This window comes from Chanos chanos, chromosome 12 (assembly GCF_902362185.1).
Source record: "Chanos chanos chromosome 12, fChaCha1.1, whole genome shotgun sequence".
In the NCBI taxonomy this organism is placed as follows: domain Eukaryota; kingdom Metazoa; phylum Chordata; class Actinopteri; order Gonorynchiformes; family Chanidae; genus Chanos; species Chanos chanos.
The window spans coordinates 11,268,328-11,289,324 of record NC_044506.1 but is presented as its reverse complement, the minus strand read 5'-3'; positions in this window follow the sequence as shown (position 1 = coordinate 11,289,324).

Here is a 20,997-nt window from a genome sequence, read left to right as displayed (position 1 = left end):
TGCTTGACTTCTCTTAGCAAATGTTTGTCTGAAATGTGCCATTTTACTGTGCTAATACATTCATAAGCAGGTGTCCTGGGAGGGTTTCACTCTTACAAAGCAACTTCTTCAATGTTCTGTTGGGATTCTACTATTCTTGGTTTTTTGATTATATGTGAGTGTGTGTGTGTGTGTGTGTGTGTGTGTGTGTGTTAGTGTGTGAACACGTCTTCACTGGTTGTTCTCCCCTATTTTTGGTTTGGTTTGGCCTCTGTTAAGACACTGGGTAACTTTCTTGTATGCCGACCTAACACTGAGCACATGTCATTGACACACTCAGGCTTCCAACACAGATATGGTTTCTTACAAACCACTCCAATCAGTACTGAGCCATAAAAAGTGTCCATATGTTGATTACTTGGAAGAATAAAAGCTCCCTTTTAATAGCACAGGCGACAAGGGCGTGCAAGCCTTTATGAAAGTCGGCTAAATTGACGGTGAATCACTCCGACAAACTGGGCTATTTCTCTTTGGGTTGGTCATTATGCTCAGAGATGACGGCTGAGAGAGGAAAGCAAGTGCAGTTGGCTTGTGCAGTAGAGGGTAATGAAACTCTTAACTGATGTCATATTTTTCCATGCTGCACTTACTGAATACCTTCACTTTAAATCATCTTAGCAGACTTTGTGGACTGTCCCCAGTGTGAACGTGTGTGTGTCAGTGTGTGTGTGTGTGTGTGTGTGTGTGTGTGTGTGTGTGTGTTTGTGTGTTTGTGAACATGTGAACATCAGAATGACACATTGATGAAGAAGAAATAAGGGAGTACTGAGTACATGCAACAATGTAGAGGAGTGTGTGTGTGTGTGTGTGTGTGTGTGTGTGTGTGTGTGTGTGTGTGTGTGTGTGTGTGGGTGTGTGTGTGTTTTTGCGTGCATGTGCTCATGCTTATGTCTGACTGTGCAGTAGCCATTATATCCTTTCATCAGTCCCCTGGTATTTTCATGTAGATCACTCATGGGATAGAGAGGCAATGACCATTTGCTAAATTCAGAGCTGACCTTTAACTGTGATTGGACACATTCCTCTGAGGAATTCTGATGACTGCTTGGTTATTCTTTCTTTCTTTCTTTCTTTCTTTCTCTCTTTCTTTCTTTTTTCTCAGTCCCGGAAGTGACAAATACGTCTCTGTAATTGTGACTTTTCAGATTGACTGTTTGGCAGGATGTGGTATGACTTCGCTTGTGTGGATCCAAATGTTTGGGTGTGATTGCAAAAATGAGTTGAATTTGACTTGTCTAATTCATGTAGGTGAATAGTGTAGCCTTGCTACTTGCGCTGTTGCCTCTGTAGTACAGTGACTTAGTTGGAAGTGTACATTATAATTCTATAAGAGACACGGGCTCCAGATTGTGGTGTTTGATGAAATATGTATGACTTATCAGTTCTGTCAAGAGGGGGTGTGGAACCATGTGTGCATTGAGATCCAAGGCCTCTTTCATCGTTAAAGTCTTGGACTGTAAATAACGATTACACCCATCTGATCATAAATCCTTGGTTTCCCTGATAGCACTCAGTCTTTCTCTCCTCTGCAGTAAAACACTAGCACTTAGACATGAACAAGTAAAAACCTAGACACAAATGATATTTCAGTGTCTATATTTTCTGTAAAAGGGGGTGGGGGCAGAGATCTACATAAATATAGATGTTCATCACAACAATATTTCTGGTATATTGTCATTCGCAAGAAATTCCCTAAGATATTTGAGGTTTTGTTTTAACTTGGATTTGTGCACATATGTAAGAAGATTTGTGTTAATCTTTGCCCATACCCTGACATCGTTATGTTGGCCAGTGTCATTGTGTTGAGAGTTTCTGACAGCTTTATTGATCACACTTGCTCAAAATGATATCAGAAGGTTTCACGATGACAGCAAACTGACAGATTTATTGAGGAGGCAGGAGGCAACCTATCAAGATCTGTACTGCAGAGTGCAATTAAGATCCAAGGTTTTGAATATGGTAGAATGTCTCTGTGGGATTTCTCTTCTTTTTGTTTGTTTGTGTGTGTGTGTGTGTGTGTGTGTGTGTGTGTATTATATAGCAACATATTATATCATGCGTGCCAATTACGTGGTGTGTATTAGCTAAAGAATGGGACTGTGTTTTGGCACATACTCACAACCACTACGAAATGGAAGAAATCACACAATCAATACTGTGTCAGCGATTTCACTTGGCACTAAAAGTGTATCAGTAACACTTCATGCGCAGTACCTGTACTCTTTGATGCTGCCTGCTGTGCGAGAGAACGGATAGATCGTGGATACCTTGTGGTCTGTAAACTCAAGACGCGTATAAACTTGCCGAATTGTGAAATCAATCATTACTCATCTCCACATCTAAGCACAGTTTATGGCTTCAAGCATGTACATCCATAAATCAATTTACATCCTATCGAAACAAAAAATCTTTCGCAAGTTGTGGTCCAACAGTACCGTCCTCTTCTTTTGTCGCTGACCAAGGTTCTGAAACAAAGTAGTGTCTTCGTAACTGAACTGATCGCCTTGGAGAGTCCCCAAATCTCCACTGGTCCTGCATGGTGCGCTAAATTTAATGTATCTACCAGTAATATTGTGCTGTTTGTGAGCTGTTTCTAACGGCTAAATATCTCAACATCAAGGGAAATATTAGAGCGGCAGTAATTTTCCTTTAAAAGAACATATCAAACTTTTTAGACACGTGTTCATATAAGTCTTATTCCCACGCAGACATGTGTAATAGTTCACTTTCTGATTCTGCGAACTTGCGCTGAATTAATTTGCACAACATCTGAGAACGTGACACCCAAGGTGGTGAATGTCGACTGTGAAAATAACACTCCGTTGGTTGCCATCGATATGGAGTTGGAGAGAGAAAAATGTTCTTTTTCCATGGTACACATGTATTTTTGTACCCTAAAATAAACAACATGGCTTGCATATTACCAGTGGATAAACAAATATACTGCATTTAGCATAATATTCGCACCATGTGGAATCACTATACGTTTAACTGTGTAGTAATGATTTTCATGCGTTTTTGGTTATTTCTGAGAAATTCTAATAAGGAGTGTGCGACAGGTTTTAACAGCCCTTGATGTAGAGTATATATCTGCCTCTGTTTTACCAACAGTGCTTATCCTGTTACTCTCTCATCTATATGTCATGTTAAGTCATCTCGTCACAACTGTGAATTCACGGAATTCTGTGTCTTTATCCACCAAGAGCGAAATGTAACCTTAATCTCAGTCTGATCACGCGTCTTATATTGAATCGTTTACTGTCTAGAATACCCCAAGGGCGCGTGCGTCATGGTTACACCAGTTTTTGTGAGATATTGCATGTGAAGCAGTCACAGGGAATGGAAGGGAATAGAACGTGTGATACGAAAATATAATCATTACAGTACTCATTACAAGTATATCGGAAATGGCCCATGTTTTTTTTACTTTCTATTCTTCCCTTTATTTTGTTTCATTATAGGATCAGACAATTATGAATCCATTACTTTACTTGATAATATTCACGTTTTCAGTTGTCAGAACTGTCAAGGGTTTCTAAAAACACAAGGCTAACTGTTAAACGCATGAACAGTCTTCAGAATATATACTGATAAAAAGGCCAATTTGGTCGGGACATTTGGTCTGGTCACTGTCCATACTGCATTGGTTAATTGGCTGAAACACAGAGGTGCCCACGAGGCTAGCGACCCAGTATTACACAATCCCCCTGTCAAATTAAAAACAGTGACTGCAATCATACGACTCGAGCCTTGTAATGCGCGCATGAAAAATTGTTCTCGTCCCGGTGAGCCTTTTGAGCCCGCCGGCTGCACACTTTGCTTTGCAAACGATTGACGGTTTTGGAAGGTTGATTCGAGAACCTTTTTCGTTAGACATGTCTATTTAATCGAGTAACCACATATACAGCCTTCACAGTAGTGTGAACAGCAGCATATGTGTACAGTCGTGCACTGTGTGAGGTTGAGTGATTTTTTAGTGAATTTAATTCTTCTTTTTGTTTAAACGCATATTTCAAAGATATACAGTGAATTGCCATCCCACAAAGTAGTACTTTATGGACATGTATGCTGCTGACCACATGACCACTGGACTTTGTTGTAACTGTAGGATGCCCCGCATGTCCTGGCCACTCCTCTGATTGTGGGGCCGCGGGGAGTCCCATGAACCAATAGAACGCCAGTGCCGGGTGGAGGGGAATCCTGTGTGCAGTGAGCGAACGACCAGAGATTTTGAACGTCGGAAAATAACGGATCCTTCAATCGTAAGCACGCATCAGCGCCGGATTTCATCCAACTACCGATGCAAAGCATCGAGCCGACAGCACAGAGGAATACCAGCGATCGTCTACAGGACTGGATACAAGGCTCAGGTCTGCGCTTCCAGTAAGGTAAGCTAGCTATCGGATCAACAGCCTAATAACAATAAAAATAGATTTGTTCCATGTATTACTTCAAGGCGCCGTTTATTAGCAGAGGATGTAGGATTTGTCGGAGCGGAGCATTACATTTTTGCCTTGGCAAACAGTTTGCACTCTCTCGATACACTGAGAGCGTAAACTGCGGGTCTCTGTCAAGAGACGTTCGCAGCTGTGTCAACTTCAGAGCGCTTGAAGTTTTGTCACTGTGAACTTAGCACTGGACCCATGCAGTCAGAGGAAGACAGTTTGCAAATTAGACTGCTTCAAGGCCTGGTTATATCAATGATTTTACAGGGGTTCTTAAATGCAGAACAACTTCAGATGATGTATAATGTCCGCTGACTGTAAGTATGTGTCCTAGAGGGGGTTCGCTAAGTGGTATCACGTTCACACCCGAAGCAGCAGGGAGAGCTTTAATTAATCACATTACGTTTCTGGGCGGATGCAGGGGAAACGATACAGGGAGTCGGACAGATCAACAAAGTGACTAAAAAAACGGAGCCCACCTAAGTACGCCCAGTGCGCGAAAACGATTGCTCACATTTTGGAGGGAATAACTTATCACGTGTTCTGTTTCGAAAGTGACACCATATCAGTAACATTCTCGATAGTGTGGCAAATAAGAATATTTTGAAATGCGCATAACTTAAGCACGTTTCATCCGCGTTTCCAGGGGAAAGTGTGGCACTGTATGGGTGAGGAGTACGCTGCTGTAAATGAGTTATTTGCTGCATAATTTTACAATAAATCTAGAGGACGAACAAATCCGAATTTTCGTTGTATTTCATATTCATATTCTTCGTTCTCAAATAAAAAGGTTTATGAACGCCACTTCTTGGCAGCCTTAGCAAAATGCAGTTACTGAGTATTATTTGTGAATGGCTCCTGCTGTATTGATTTGTCAGATTGATCATTATGTCAGTTACCGCGGTCTGTTTGTATCCGTGGCAAACATATGGGCGGCGGTGTCCATGCGTAAACGTGCTTGGTCTAGTTATGCATTCAGTGCAAATAGCCTACTGTCATTGGCCTAGATATGCAAGTGTTCATAAAGTAATTAATCATTTCAGAGAAAAAAATATCGAACCAACTTTAAATGGCTAATTGTTTATTTACTGGTTAGTTTACGCGAAGTGAAAGGATTCAAATTGTTTTCTGGGCACGCTCGGTGAATAAAGAGCCAATTTGGTATCCGATCGTTTCACAAACAGGACATCCGTTTCATCCAGTTGTCTGAATAATTTGACGATGTGTTGGTGAAGATTTTTAATTGCATTGAGTCATTCACTTAAGTATGTTGATTTAAGTGTTAAAATGATCTCATCTGTCATTTCTTTAACACTGCTACTTACATTCTCTGTAGTTGGCCCTCAAGGGTGGAGTTCTTATTTTGTCAGTGTGTACATCGCGAGCAAATGTGATGGAAAAAATAGGTAAATTAGCTGCATTTTGATGCACAGCTACCCAGTTCTCACTCCTGAAGGAAAAGCCTTTATAAGAGAAGAGTTAATCTGTTGTGTTTATTCGTCTGTGTTTACACCGAGATAGAAATTTGTTGGAGAACCAGCATAAATGTTGGGGGGGAAAAAGGGGGATTAGAGCTAATTGCCCGAAGCTCATCTTTTGCTTCTTTACGCACTTCAAAATCGTTTTAATCCAATTCATTTTTACACAAAGACACCAATAATGGGGATACGTTGATATGTGCACGATGAAGTGTTTGAGCCTGTTTTTAAATCGGATGCACCCCTGCTCGGTGGGAGGTGGCGTGAAAAAAATTCAGTACGTGATGGAGCATCTGTCGTTTAGTCAGGTTTCTGTCAGTCCTCACACTCTCTTTTCAGAATGTATTTCAGGTTTATCATCCACGTTAACAAGAAGACTCAAAAGACCAGCATCAAACAGTTTGTGTTTCTCCTCAACCGGAGGGTGAATGATAGTCAGAATAATGAGTCGCGAGGACACTGTAATTGTCGAAAATCAATACCTAAAATAGACAAGTCAGTGGTTTATAGCGTTCCTCCTAAAAATGATTACTGCCGATATGGACAGGTGTTCCTGGATTTGATCATATTGTTTTCAAGATACTCATGACAGACAAGGCTTCAGAAATGTTTAGCAGAAATCCAAACAAATGTGTCCACATCAGATTAATCAGGACTATATCACAATGTAGACCATTCTTATTGCTCACAGCTTGCCTTCTCTCTGTGATAGTTTTCTTCCCAGTCTAGCACCTTGGTTTCAGCCACACAGGGAGACTACTGCAAGCCAGATTTGGAGTCAAAATTTTGCCCATCCTCTATCAGACAGTGTCATTGAGTTTATTCAGTTGAGGTATTGTCACCCCCTGTGGAATTCCATGCAGATAAGAGTGAAATGGTCTATTCTCTGTAGATCACTGAAGGCATTCTCTGAAAGATGTTTAATAAATTACACTGAGCATATAACAATGAAAGGTCCATTGTGCATACTGTATGTCAATAAAGGCAGTTTGTAGAGGATTGTGTTTTATGAGGTGCTCCTACCATGCAGATCATGAAAGTGGTGTCAGCATTTATGCATGATGGAGCTTAACATTAACTGGAAAAGTGCAGCCATTTTGCTCGGTGGTGCAAACGGATCTGCATATGATGAGAAAAGCCAATTAAGCCATATGACAAAGTTCATGTTGGCATCTTCAATGGCAAAATGCTGCCAGCTGAAACACTAACAGTTGGCACACCAGCTCTGAGTGGCAAGTAATACTTCTAATTGCTTCTATAGTTTCTTATAATGTCTGCCAGTGTAGCAGATTGTACATTCCTTTGGTTTTACCGCAGAGGCCAATAAAATCTGACCCTGGACACTGGAAATGTTGCTCACATTTTCTTATTTGGCAAAGTGTCTAATTAGATTAAAACACCGACATCATTTTTGCCAAATGGTTCTAATAAGATGTTTGAGGCTAATGGTCATTAATATTTGTTCAGAATCAATCTAGGGTAATTCTTCAGAAACAAAAACTACTTATATTTTCATCCAACCAGATAAGAGGCAATGATGCAATACAAAGCAAGATCTAATACCATGTAAGTATAAGGAAACTGGGACAAGCTAACTTTGTCAAACATTGCACATGAAAAGGTTCTTGAAAGACACTGATTCAGTTGACGGGCACTGCTCAAACAAGCTACAAAATGAGGCTCAATTGCGAGCCTACAGGGGCAGGGGGGGTAATTGACTGAAATGTATTCGTTCGCATCTCCAAAGCACAGCGATTTGCTTGGCCATGAAATTACCCCATTCCACCTCAGCAACTTCCACCCCTGTCTTAGGCAAGCAGACATGCGAGTTAGAGAGTAGCAGAGGCCTACACGCGGGCTGACTGGAGGCCTCGATAGCTCCGCGTAGAGCCGCACTGTATCAAAGGCACACTGCAGAAAGTTAAGCACGTCAGAAGACAAGGGGGAAACATAAGAGAAAAGCAAATGGAGAGAAAAAAAAAAGCACAGTCATAGAGAGCAAGCTCCCAAACACGTTTGTGGGGCCGTGTGCAGAAAAAAAAGGAGTCGGAGGAACAGAGGGAAATGAAAGAGGAATAAAGGAAGAGAGGAGATGCATGGCTTTTGTTGATTGTCTGACTGTTGTATGAGTGTTGCCTGCGCTAAACTGATTAGCATATATATTTATTTACTTATTTATGGAGGTTGGGACAGCAATGTACAATGGATGATTATGTGCGTGCTTTTCCTAGCTTTCATCTGTTGCAAATGGCTTGACAAATACCTTGTCTTTTAACTGTAATCCTCTGGGTAATGCATTCAATATTTTAATTATCTTAAGATGTACTCTAATTCAAATGCTCTTTAAATAGCCTGAAAATAAGATCTGCACATCCAAACAACTTAATGAGGTCATTGTTTCTGAATTGTTGTGCCTTATTTTTTTGTGTCAACAACCGACAAACTCATATGTGTATAATAATAATAATAATAATAGTAATAATGGCAATTATTATTATTATTTTATTATTTTTATTATTATTATTACGTAACCATTTTTCTGCCCCATAGGTCTAAAGTGTGCGCCATCCTAAGTGGACTTCTATGTTTTACTGGTTTTCCCCAGCTGCTGCCAGGGAAAATGAGACTGATCAGAGAGAGAGGAAAAATAGGGAGAATAAAGAAAGAAATAGAAGGGGGAGATTGAGAGGAAGAAAAAAGAGAGGACAAGAAGAGGGGGGTGGGCAGGACATGGGTGGAGTGCAAGAAAGATTGAATCAATGACTCAGGGTGAAGGGATGACGTATAGAGGTTGATGAATGGATGATTGAGGAGAACAGGGGAGGAGGGCACAGAGGAGAAATGGAAAAAATGATAGAGAAGAACAGACACAAAATGGTTCTGCCGCAGTCTCACTGTACATTTAATTTCCTGTCTTCTCCCCGTGGCCCGGCCGCCTGTCTCTAAAGCCGGCCAGGGCTGGGCCACATACCAGCTTGGGGATGAGTTTGCACCCGGATTTAAATAGATAATGGCAGGCCAATGGTTGTGGGGTGTTGAATTATTCAACAGAACCTCAGGGCCTTGTTGCAAGGCATCACTGGTGACATTTGCCAACTCTCGTGTTTGCAATATTGATATCAGGAGAGAACCTTCCCTTTTGGTGCCGACAGTCACTTAGCTATGAAAAACAAAAACTTGTCAACGTGTTTGCTGTTGTATGATTGTTAGCGTTGTTGCAAATGAGACAAGTAAAGAATGATCAGGGTGTGTTTAAGCGGTTTTCTTTTAAGACTGGAGAAAGCTCTGACTGTAACAAAGTATCATTTTGTCTCTCGAGCTTTTCCTCTGTTCAGGGACAAAAGCCGGGAGTACCGGGTTGCGTTAGGGATTGTAAAAGTCAAGTCGCTTGTCTCCCATTTAAGCACGAAAGCCGAGTAAGCGCTACAAAATCTTTAACTTGTGTGGGCCAATGCCATTTCACAGTCCGTCCCTATTCCAGACCGCCCAGCCCGCAAATTAATCCGCAAAGTTTGCAACAGATTGCCAGGGGGGTGGGGGAGGAGGTTACCTTTATTTTTGGGGAACAATGGTCAGATGCTGATGCAGATGGGGACAGGGAAACTGGGTGATAGTTCTCATTAGCTGGTAACGCTCAGTCACCTTCCAAAAAGCAGCTGCTCACTTTTTCTTGATGACACTCCAGAACTGGGCTGGCTTCTTTTTTTTTTTTTTTTTCTCTCCAGTCTTTTATCTCGTTTTATCACAGCAAAGCAGATGGTTAGGTAGATTTCCTTAGAATCCCTCCCAATTTGCTGAACACTGTGAATAATGGCCTGGAAGCGGCCAGGCTGTGATGTTGCATAGCTAATCCCGTGTTGTTACCTGAATCCTCTGTCCTGCTATGTGAAAGCATAGGTCAGAACACCCCCCCCCCCCACCTTCCCTCTTCCACCAGTCCCGTGCCCCCATTAGTAACAGACACCAGGCAGAGTGTTCACTGAAAACACAATAGCCTTAAAATCACTATGACCTCTCCTCCCTGGGGCTCAGGCCCTGTCAATCTCAATATGGGCAGTCCTGTTCTGTGTGCCAGCCTGCTGATTGGCTCTGTAGCCTTGCATGAATAGCCAATGATAACCTTAATGGAATCTCACCTTCAGAGAGGTTGTGCAAGAAATCTAATCCAATTTACCAGAGAGGCAGGGCTCAAATGATGGAGAGAGAGAGAAAGGGAGCGAGAAATAGAGAGAGCGAGAGAGAGAGATGTGCCTCTTTGGCCTGTTTGGTCATATTTGGTTAAAAAAAAACCTTTCTAATCATTCAGATATGTTTTCTTTCTTCAGGGCAAGAGGGAGATAAACTGTTTGCTTTTGTTATTCTATTTAATTTGTCCTTTTTGCCTGTTACCTCTTTTTTCTCTGACTTTTCGTGAAATTGGCCCCGGGGGTGGGGGGGGGGTTACTTTTCGTGCTTGTTTGCGTGCTGCTGGTCTGTTCTGTTAGACAACCGGTGGAGAGAGTGATGAGACAGGGGAGAGAGACAGACAGAGAGAGGAGTGTTTTAGGAGAGAAGAATGATGTATGATTAGGAAGGTGCTGAGTCACAGTGGGACCACAAACACTGGGGGCGCTCATTCTGCCACACACAGAAAGTAACAGAGTCTGTGATTTCAGGTGATCTAATGGAAACAGTTATGATGAGTCCCACAGCACATTTCCACAATAGAGAAAAAAAATTCTCTATCGTTCTTTCTCTCTCTAACACTTTCTTTCTCTCTCTCTCTCTCTGTCTCTCAACACACACCCAGACACACACATGCACACACACACACACACACACACACACACACACACACACACACACACACACACACACACACACACACACTCACAACACCACAGAGTCACTCTCACACACCTATTTTGTAAAGGTGGAATTGTTTACCACAGATTGGATTATTTTCCAGAACTGATGCTTTATGGTGTCAGACTGTTCCTCCCCACTAAATCCCGAGTTGTTCTTCAAGTGTGTGACATCTCCTAGCCAAGGCCTGTGGTACAGACTGTAAATGCTGTCCTTGTTATTGGTCAGTGGAACAGCACTGCAGAAATTATATTTACATAAAAAGCCTTTAGCAGTATTGTACAAAGAGGGCATATAAACAAAAAGCCATCATTTTATCTGTGTGTCATATTTAAATTCCTTTTCTAAGCAATCTCACTGCTGAAATTAGTATTTATGGAGAGGGATGTTTTGCTCATTTCTAATTTACAGAGTCGACTTGGGCTCAAAAAACAGCACACCATTATCTTTTTATATGGAACAGTGCTTTTTCTGCATGCAAAGTTATGCCAACCAAAGCAGCCGTATCTCTTATTGATTCCTGAAGGGGAGTGGTTCAGTTAGGTGTTATGCCTTAGGCTCAAACAGCCACACCACACTGGTTTCTAGGTTAGGCAACACATTCACCAAGCCATTTATACCTTGTTTTATGTTCCTGCTCCCTTCTTCCAGTCACACACACACACACACACACACACACACACACACACAAACGCAAGCACTCAGATCCTGGTATGACAGTGCCCTTTGGAGAAGTTCTAACACAACCATAGCGCAGTTGTGGCACGTGTTGTCCCAGCGGTGGGACACAGCAGGTAAGCTCTCTTTCTACAGGGGGAGAGTAGCTCCACGCGACACGGGCCACAGGCTGGATCAGTGACTCACTGCCTCCCGGTAGAAGGAGAAGGGTTGACTGGGGAGTAGAGTCGGGCAGGGATTGCGGCACTAGGCAAAACACCCCTCCCCTCCCCCTTCTGATTCCCCTTGCCCAGCCTCCGCTGTGACGGTGAATTACATTGACTCTCTGTATCACCCCAGGCTCCTGCACTCAGTGCATTAGCAACAGTACACAGGCAGTAGCCCTGCCCCCATAACTTGGGCTAATGGAATTTTTTTTTTTTTTTCCAGAGCGCGCACACCCATGCCCGTATTCTGCATCCACTGTATGTGATCGTTGAGCTGTATACATTTACATTTAGGCCCTATATACTATACTAGCTGTGTGCCAAATGCAAGTCATGTATTCTACCTAAAACCTGCACATGGATGTACCGTATACACACACATGGCATCCTCCTACACGAACATGCATATTAACTCTGCCACCACCCACATGTAGTAACCCTTAACCCACAAATGCATGCATACAAGACACTGTACTATAATATACACACTGTGCATGTAAAGTGTAATTACTATGTTCAGTTGTAACCATTCATGGGCAGTACGTAATTGGCAGTTTATTCAGTGTGACCTTTTTTGCCTTGCGCTTTCGGTTCAGTATTAAAGATTGCTCCCTGCTCTAACAACCTCTATTGCTGGGTTTGGAAACTGAAGAACTGAATGGCAGCTACGCCCCAGAGGGCTGCAACGTGAACCCCCTTAGCCGTCTGTCCGTGGAACCTCGCCACCCGAGTGTGACGGAACTGAACGGCAGCTGCGGTCGATGGAGGCCAGGCTGTGAGCTGAAACCACGCTAAGGCCAAGTGTGACCTCCAATTCTCAAAGCTACCCTCACTTAGCCTTCCCTTAACCCTCTCAGTTACTGCTGCTGTAATTGCTGACATACTTCAGTGGATCGTCGTGAGCCGACTTATTTATATGCCTGCGTTTGGTTTTGATTGTGGAACCTCTGCCACGGTGACATGAACAAGACAGATGAGATCTTTTCTAGGTCTCTTCACACCCTTTAGCACTAAGGCAGTTGATCAAGATATTTGGAGAACGTCTGCAATTTTTTTTTTTCTTTTTTCCCGTGTGTGTGTGTGTGTGTGTGTGTGTGTGTGTGCATGTGAACGGTAGGAGGGGCTTCACTGTTTATGACTCTTTGAAGAGGGACTATATTGTGATCGGAGCAGATCATTGATTAGCATCTTTATCTAAGGCAGTTCTGTCTCAGTCACTGTCAAATGTAGGCGTGTGGTTAGAGTAAAGCAGCCACCAGAAGGATCCCTACTGTCACCATCACCAACACCATGGCAACCACGAATACCATAGCTATACAGCGCTACTTTTATCAGAGATAACACAGATAAATTTTGATTTGTAGCACAGACATTGGTCACAAGTGTCTGTTCGCTCTGGAAATGGTAGTGACCACTCTCTTCTTTGTTTTTGTTTTTGTTTTTTTTTTGCTACTATGATACTATATCAAGGCTGGAGCTCAGTCCATCATAATTCTGGTCCACAGAGAAATGACGGAGGAGCTGGCAGAGTAGAACCACACTCATTCTAAACCTCCCACACAGATACTGGAAGCATCGCCCTCATACCAGTCCCGCGGGAAAGACCCTATACCCAGTAGTGACAATTTATTTCTCCCTCAGGTTGATTTAAAAAAAAAAAAGAAAACATAACTCGTATTATATCGGAGAGCTGAATTAAAATTATTATCACAGCCATGATGGTTGTCATTGGCTCCGGTCGAGGTCACTTCTCTCATATCTATTCCTCCCTCTGTTCTCAGTGCTTCTCACCGGTTTCAATTCGCTTTCGCCTCTAAAAATCAGCGCGGTGAAACAGGTCAGTTTTAATTACCGCCGCGGAATTGGAATTGGCGTTTCAATTTTGACGTGGCACTGCTGAAAATCAGCTTTGCCCACATCCTGATTTCCTTTGCACTCGCCTGTATGACTTATCATCCAAGATGTGTTTACCTTGCTACACTAGCCGCAAAGACCCTGTCCCTGCATGTCTGTGTGTGTGTGTGCGTATGTGTGTGTGTATGTGTGTGTGCGTGTGTGTGTTTGCGTGCATGTGTGTGTGTGTGTGTTTGTGTGCGTGTGTGTGAGTGTGTGTGTGTGTGTAAGTGTATGTGTGTGTGTGTGTGTAAGTGTGTGTGTGAAAGAACCATGGCGTCCTGCAGACCACAAGCAGGGAGGCAAAAGCCTCGTGCCTCCATCTTCACGCGTCCGCGCTGCTGGAGAAGATTAAAGAGGAGACGCTTGCTTTTGAAGTTTGGCAATATAGTTCTCAGCATCTTCATAAAGATTGCTTTCTAATGTCAGGGTATATTAATCGCCGCTGTGCCTTTGCTTTAAACTGCCTTTTGTGTATGATCCTTTCTGAAAGTTGGGATGTTATTTAATGTGGTGTTAAAAAAAAATTAAATAAAAAAAAAAAAAAGGAGAAATAAATAAATAAATAAATAAATAAAAATCCCATTTCCCACATATGTGAGCTCAGAGGCGAGAGGGAGAGTAAACTCGATTAGCTCTCCACTCGTGGCTTATTTTCTCTTTTCTATTTCAGGAGATTTAACACTGAAGTCCATAATAACGTGTCAGCCGAGGCGACGTGTCAAAGCAATAGAAATTACAAATATAAATGTTTGTGGTGATAAATAGGGAGAGTAATCACTGGGTGTCGTTGACTCCATTTGACACTGAGGAAAACACAATACACACACATACACACACGCACGCACGCACGCACGCACACACACACAATTCTTCTTCGTTTAGGTCACTAAGATGCTTGCCTTAATACATAGTGAGGAAGCTCTAATGGGGAGCTTTAGGCAGAAATGTCAAGTAGTAATTATGGAAACGATTAGCTCCACATAACAGTCCCTACATTCCCGCAAGTCCAGTTTATTCATGATAATCATACAGCATTATGTTGTGATGGGTCGTGTTTGATTTTTTTTTTTTTTTTTCCCTCAGGTTTTGTGGTGTTAAGTCTGATGACAAGCTAAAATCCCAAATATGTTTGGAATTGTTGTCTCTCAATATGAGATTTCAGTTTTTTATACATATACAGATTTCTGCCTTTTATTCATAGGAATACTGTTCACATACTTGAGTGCATATCTGAAATCAGGAATTCATGTAACCATTTGAAAATAGTTCAACAGTGGCAGACACTGAGCTGTGTAATGGAAATAAATTGCTGTTTAATGTGCCTGCCATGTTAGATTGCTGCTCATCTGCTTGCGCTTTGGCAGTGCAATAGATTGCCAGCTCACTTCCGAGCATTGTCAATGCTTGACCTTGGATACGCTTCAGTCAAAGAAGTCATGGAAAGATTATGCTCTTCTCACTTTCTCTCTCTCTCTCTCTCTCTCTCTCTCTCTCTCTCTCCCATAGTCTCACACTAATACCAAATGTTTTCCCATTGTTGGTGGGTAATTTACAAGGGCCTTAATAATCCCTTTAGAGATTTTCAGCAGCCAACACCCTCTCTGCCAGATACATTACATACTAAGTAGTCTTTTCACTCAGCCAAATCATTTTACAGACTGATCAGGGCTACACTTGGTAAAGGTCGCCAAAAGCCATACAGAGCTGCACTTACAGTGTTAACTTTTTTTTTTTAAGGCATTGCCTGCCATCTGTACAGGCAACTCTTGCGATGTGATTTTGACTGGCCCCAAAATCAGCCTTTGTCTCTGATTCTCTTAGACTTATTCTGTAACTGAGGATCAGGGAGTGAACTGTGAACCCGATCTATTTGAAACTCTTCGACTGACTATCCGCATAGACAAGTCACAAACAATTTTATGTAAAAATATCAGTCTCCCGTACTGAACGGATTCGCAATTTCTGGTGACATCCAAAATTATGAACAAAAAGCATGGTGATACATACTGGGTCTATGTGATACTGTTTCAAAGAGCAGAGGAAAGTACTGGGTGACTTTTGCGTGACCGTGCATGAATCATGACAGTTAGTCCACGGCGGTAGAGAGGGACATCTGCGTGCATCAGCGCGCTGAACGCAGCACTGCATCCAGGAAAGCACGATGCCCCACCCACTGGCCTCTTTGATGCCCCGCTCTTCCACAGTCCTGCGTTCTCATGTAAGAGTATGTGATGAGCAGAAGTGAAATGAGAGCGTTTTGAATTATTGAAAGGCAATAGAGAAAGAAAACATGAAGCAGTGCATTCAGCAGTAGTGCTAGCCCAACCCAAACCACAACCTTTGGGTTGTTTATTTATTAATATAAAGCAAAAAAAAAAAAAAAAAAATCATCAAACCAGCAGGGGGCTTCTCAGAGGTTATTTACTGTAACTAGCGATGTTAAAGTGGTGGTGTGATAGCCTCGGAGAGATATTACGCCGCGGAAATGAAAGAAATTACAGCGAGATGATGTAGGATGAAGAAACGATGGAAAGATCATGGAATATGAGCAAGGTGCCGTAGTTGTTCTTGCAAGACATTTTTGCCGTTGAGTCTGTGTGGCTTTGATTGTTCTGGTTCTGGGTTCATTACCGGGCTTCATCAGCCAAGCTCTAGCTATCTCTGAGAGCGTTTGTTTGTATTCGAATCCAAAGCTAATCTCCCAGCTGCGCCAGATTGGTAAAGTGTGTGGATGACTCGGCTGATGAGAAGTTGGAAACCTCTGGTTTCTTGTTTGAGTTGGCCACAGCTGCTACTGGAGATCATGCAGTACTCCCTACTGGAAGAACCAGCATGGAGCGTCTTTATTTAGTAGAAATGTTACATCTGGCACTGTCATCTTTGTCTCAGACATCAACATTCATCTCTTGTGAACAAAAATACATTTATGACTCACTCTTAAAAAGAACATCACACCACGTCTTTAAAGGGCAAAGCCATGTATGGAACATTTGGCCGTAACCACCTAAGTAATTCAGAGTTGACAATGACCCAATTCTCAGAATATTTCTGCATGAATGAAGCCTACTGAATGATTTTTCTAAAAATCTTTGATGTGTGTACAGAGCTTGAGCCAGAGAGGCTCGACTTGGCACATTTGAGCACGAGGCCAGCTGTTCACTATGATATGGAGAGATGGGACAGCCCCCTGACGTCTGCACCTCTTCACTGAGATTCACTTTTATCACCTCAACTATCAGAGGTCACATGTCATGGGGGATGCCCGTTCCTTTATGTAAGTAATGAAAGGGGGAGAGGGGGAGAGAGAGAAAGTGTGTTTGTGTGTGTGTACGTGTGTGTGTGTGAGAGAGAGAGAGAGAGAGAGAGAGAGAGAGAGAGGGAGAGATGCAGGCTGGGGTTAGTGCCCGGAAGCTCAAAGCAGGAACGAAGCAGGATAACTTGGGCAGTCACCATGGCAACCCCATAAAGACCAGTCCCCGATGCAATTAGAGGTGCTTTGGGTGTTCGGGTTTAAGGGTTGAAGTGTATGAAAAATAATGGGAGGAAGGAACACAGTAATAAAGACATAAAGGAAAACAAAGAGGGGGAAAATGAAGGCACACCAGTGCTAGCTTGCTTATTTCATAATTAAGATGAAAAAGACTGTTGTGCAGAGTGGGGTTAGAGTGGAGGAGGGGGTGTGTGTGTGTATTTTTTTTTTTGACTAGGAGCTAGTCTAAGGGGAATTGGTTAGGCAGTGTAAACAGATAACGCAAGCAATACTCCATACCTTAGCACAATGCAGTATAGCAGAGAACAGCTCCGGAGATCAATATTGAAAAGCAGGCCATTTGATTTAGGCCACTGCTGAGGGATTGGGGGGGAAGCGGGGGGGGGGGGGGGGGGGGGGGGCTAAAGCGAAGAGCAATTATAATTCAAATTAAACGCGAGTAAGGAGATGCAGGTTAATATGCATGCTTACGGTTTTGGTTTCATGGTACTCTTATGAGGAGGTAGAGGGGAGAGAGAGAGAGAGAGAGAGAGAGAGAGAGAGAGAGAGAAAGAGACAGAGGGAGTGAAGCCGGTGGAGGAGGGGTGATCTGTCAGCGAAGGTCTCTCAGAGGGAACAGACACGGAGCATCAGCAGCTTTCATTGGCTCTGGCCTTCTCAACCTCATCTTTCCAAACCTGTGTAGCTAAACAAATAACGCTGACCTCCCCGATGAAAGAGCAAGCAGTCCGAGTTGCTTTGTTCATTCCTCAAGAGACACAAAAGCTCTTTCTTTTCTCATCCTCTGCGCTTCCAGTCTAATCCATTAGATCTTAGCCCATGCTGTTTAGCCAACGCGATCAAGATATCTCTGTCTCGTTGAGGGCGCGCCATAATTTGTTCACAGCTACCCGGTCCCTGAACAATCACGGTTGCCGTATTTGCGCTTCCGCAGATTATAGCCTCGGACCTGCGAAAGTTGGATTAATTCTGCTGGACTGGTCTTCAGTCTCTCTCCCGCACTTTTCTTACGCCGTCGCGCCGAGGCGAATTCGCCGGTGTTAAATTAACACTAAGAGTTGTACATGTGAACTCGCTGGTACACTCTCAGTGTTAAATTAACATCAATCCTTATCTCTTAACTCTCCTTCCACTTTGGATCAGTGCTCTTAGTTTACCTCACCGTTTCTCCATCTTGTGTGTTGTTAAACCTCCGTGCAATCATCTGTCATGCATCAGAGGTGATAAATACCTTTTTTTTTTTCATTTCTTTGCTCCCCTATGATCCTGTTTATCTTGTTTTATTAGTCCTTGTGATTGGCTGAAACATAGACGGGCTTCTCTTAACCATATTTTAATGCTTCCCACTGAAAAACAATCATTTACATCACCTCCTTCATTATATCAGGAACACGATCACACAGAACATAACTGTTAAATATTTGATTTGGTTTTATCGTGGTGTAGAATTATGCATGTTACTCAAAAAAGGAAAACACCACTAGACTGCATTACATAGCTTTCACACTGTCACACTGTCTGTTACCAAAAAAAAAAATACAGCACCTTATTATTTTTTGGTTGTACAGCAGGACATGATCATTAGCTTTAAAGGGGATCAAATAGACAAGTAGCTCCAGCCTGTGGGTGAGGAGATCAGAAAGTTTCATATGCTCCGTGAGCTCACCTCTGTCCCCCAGTTCAGGGACCTTAACTACCCTGCTTCTCAGCTGTAGCCTCCTTCAGCAAGGCACAGATGTGAAAAATTGTGTTTGTAATGGAGAAATAGCGCCCTGAGTAAGAAAAACTCAGGCCGTCTCCTTCTCTGTAGTGTGGCAAGAGCTGGGAACACAATTGTGTGCATAAGACAGAGAGCAGAAGAGAGCTGGATTTCTTTTACACCGGCAGGTGGTGAGCAAATTTCTGTGGGGATATGCCCTCCTTTAACATTTGTAAGGCATCAAAATCTATCCATTTTGAAATAACTAGATTTTCAAATCAAAAGGGATTTCAAACCTTTACTTTCTGACTATATCTTTTTCAACAGCAGTACAGAAAGCACAGTAGAGAGTACAAGTAAGAGATGCTGAGTTTCAGGTTCAGAGTTTGCTAGCTAGCCATAGTATGTCTCATACTATTAGATGAGAAAAAGGAATATTCTAGAGAGCTTACTGACAAACAGTATCAAATGAAGTAGCGCTTTCACTGATGAATCAAATTAAGCCAAGCTTTAATTGAGGCAGCTCCAGTCTGGATTATGTTTAATTAAATATAACTATCTTGCATCTCTCCAATATTTTCTGTTGTCATAATGGGTTTTATGAGGACACAATTAGTCTTGCCTTGACGAACATTATTAAAAGGGATATTTGTCCCGCGACTCTGCTCTACCTCTGTTAAACAGGGTAGTTGAGGTTGTGGGTGTGTATGTGTGTGTGTGTGTGTGTGTGTGTATTTTGATGTGTGTAGGCTCAAGTAATTACTGATGGTGTTATTACATCCACAGAAGTTGTAGGCAAATGATTCCTGTGCTATGTTGACAAGCTGCACATAAGGATGGTGTATTAGACATCTGAGAGATACTGGCGGAGCCCAGCTCTGTTTAGCCTTTAGATTGCAGAAGTGGGATTTTTTTTTTTTGTTTTTTTTTTTATCATTGTTCCTCGTCTTTAATGTTTCATGGTTGCTCTGCTGCGGTTTGTTCTGCCTGTGCGCAATTCGTTGTATTCTGCCACTACGTCAGAATGCTACAAAAAAAAAAAAAAAAAAACCACAAACCCAAAAAACCACACTGACAAAAATATGTTTTGATGAAACATTTATTTTGGAAGAGTCAAGGAAACAGAACCCAAGGATTTATTTTTATTTGAGCCAAGGCAGCCTTTTAGCATGCAAACCAATCCGGAAAGTTCTATCAAGATTATCTTACATCATTTTACAGGACTGGAATAAGGCTTGTTTTTCCAGCCTGAGTATTACCAGTCTTCTGTTCATATTGTTGGGTATGACTTAATGAGACATTATTAAATGTTCTTGTTGTTCCATATGAATGGTTTCTGTTATTATATGAACGGTGCTTTGCGTAAGGAGTAGTGGGAATCATAAGCTAACAAAATGAACCGATGTAGTTTTGCATTATAATCATGGTGATATCCTCAGTAATTAATGGAAATGCAAAATCTCTGTTTTAAACTTAGTAATTGTTTGTGTTTGGTGCCTCTTTTTTTTCTTAAATGCAAGCGACACATTAGCAATGTACAGTGTCTTTTACAGTATGTAATAGTCCATGGGGATCTTGTTAAAAGAATGCTGAAACTTTCCAGAAGTTTTACTTAAAGGGAATTGACTTGAAATGGAGTCGAACGTAATGGAAATTCAAAGGCTTATATCAAAATGCTGCACATGTGGAGTTGAGTCAAGACTCAAGGAATTGGTTATGAACCCTGACACTAAATTAAATGAAACCTCTGTGTGCAGCACAACTTTATCTTTTGTATTTGTGTTTAGTTGAAAGCGGAGGAGAAAAAGCTTTCATATTTTGTCCAAGTTAATTGCCAGCGTCTGGTGTTGGTTCTTGTTTATGCAAGCAAAGTAAAAATGAGCTCTCAAGACTTTTGATAAGCTCTTTGTTTGTTTCTGTGTGTGTGTGTGTGTGTGTGTGTGTATTCATGTGTGTGTGTGGGTGTGTGTGTGTGTGTGTGTTTGTGAGACACACCTCATTGAAAAGCGATTAGGAACAGGATCTCATTAGGATACAATATGGTTTATTCAATAGACAACAGAGCTGTGTATATTATGTACTGTTACCTTTTAATTGCTGTGTGAGTTAGCACTCTAAATGCCAGCCGTCAGAGGTGGTGAACCATCATTCTTCACATGGATATGTGTTTGTTTTAAATCCTCTTTTTAGTCTAGGCCATATTTTCAGAAACAGTTGCATC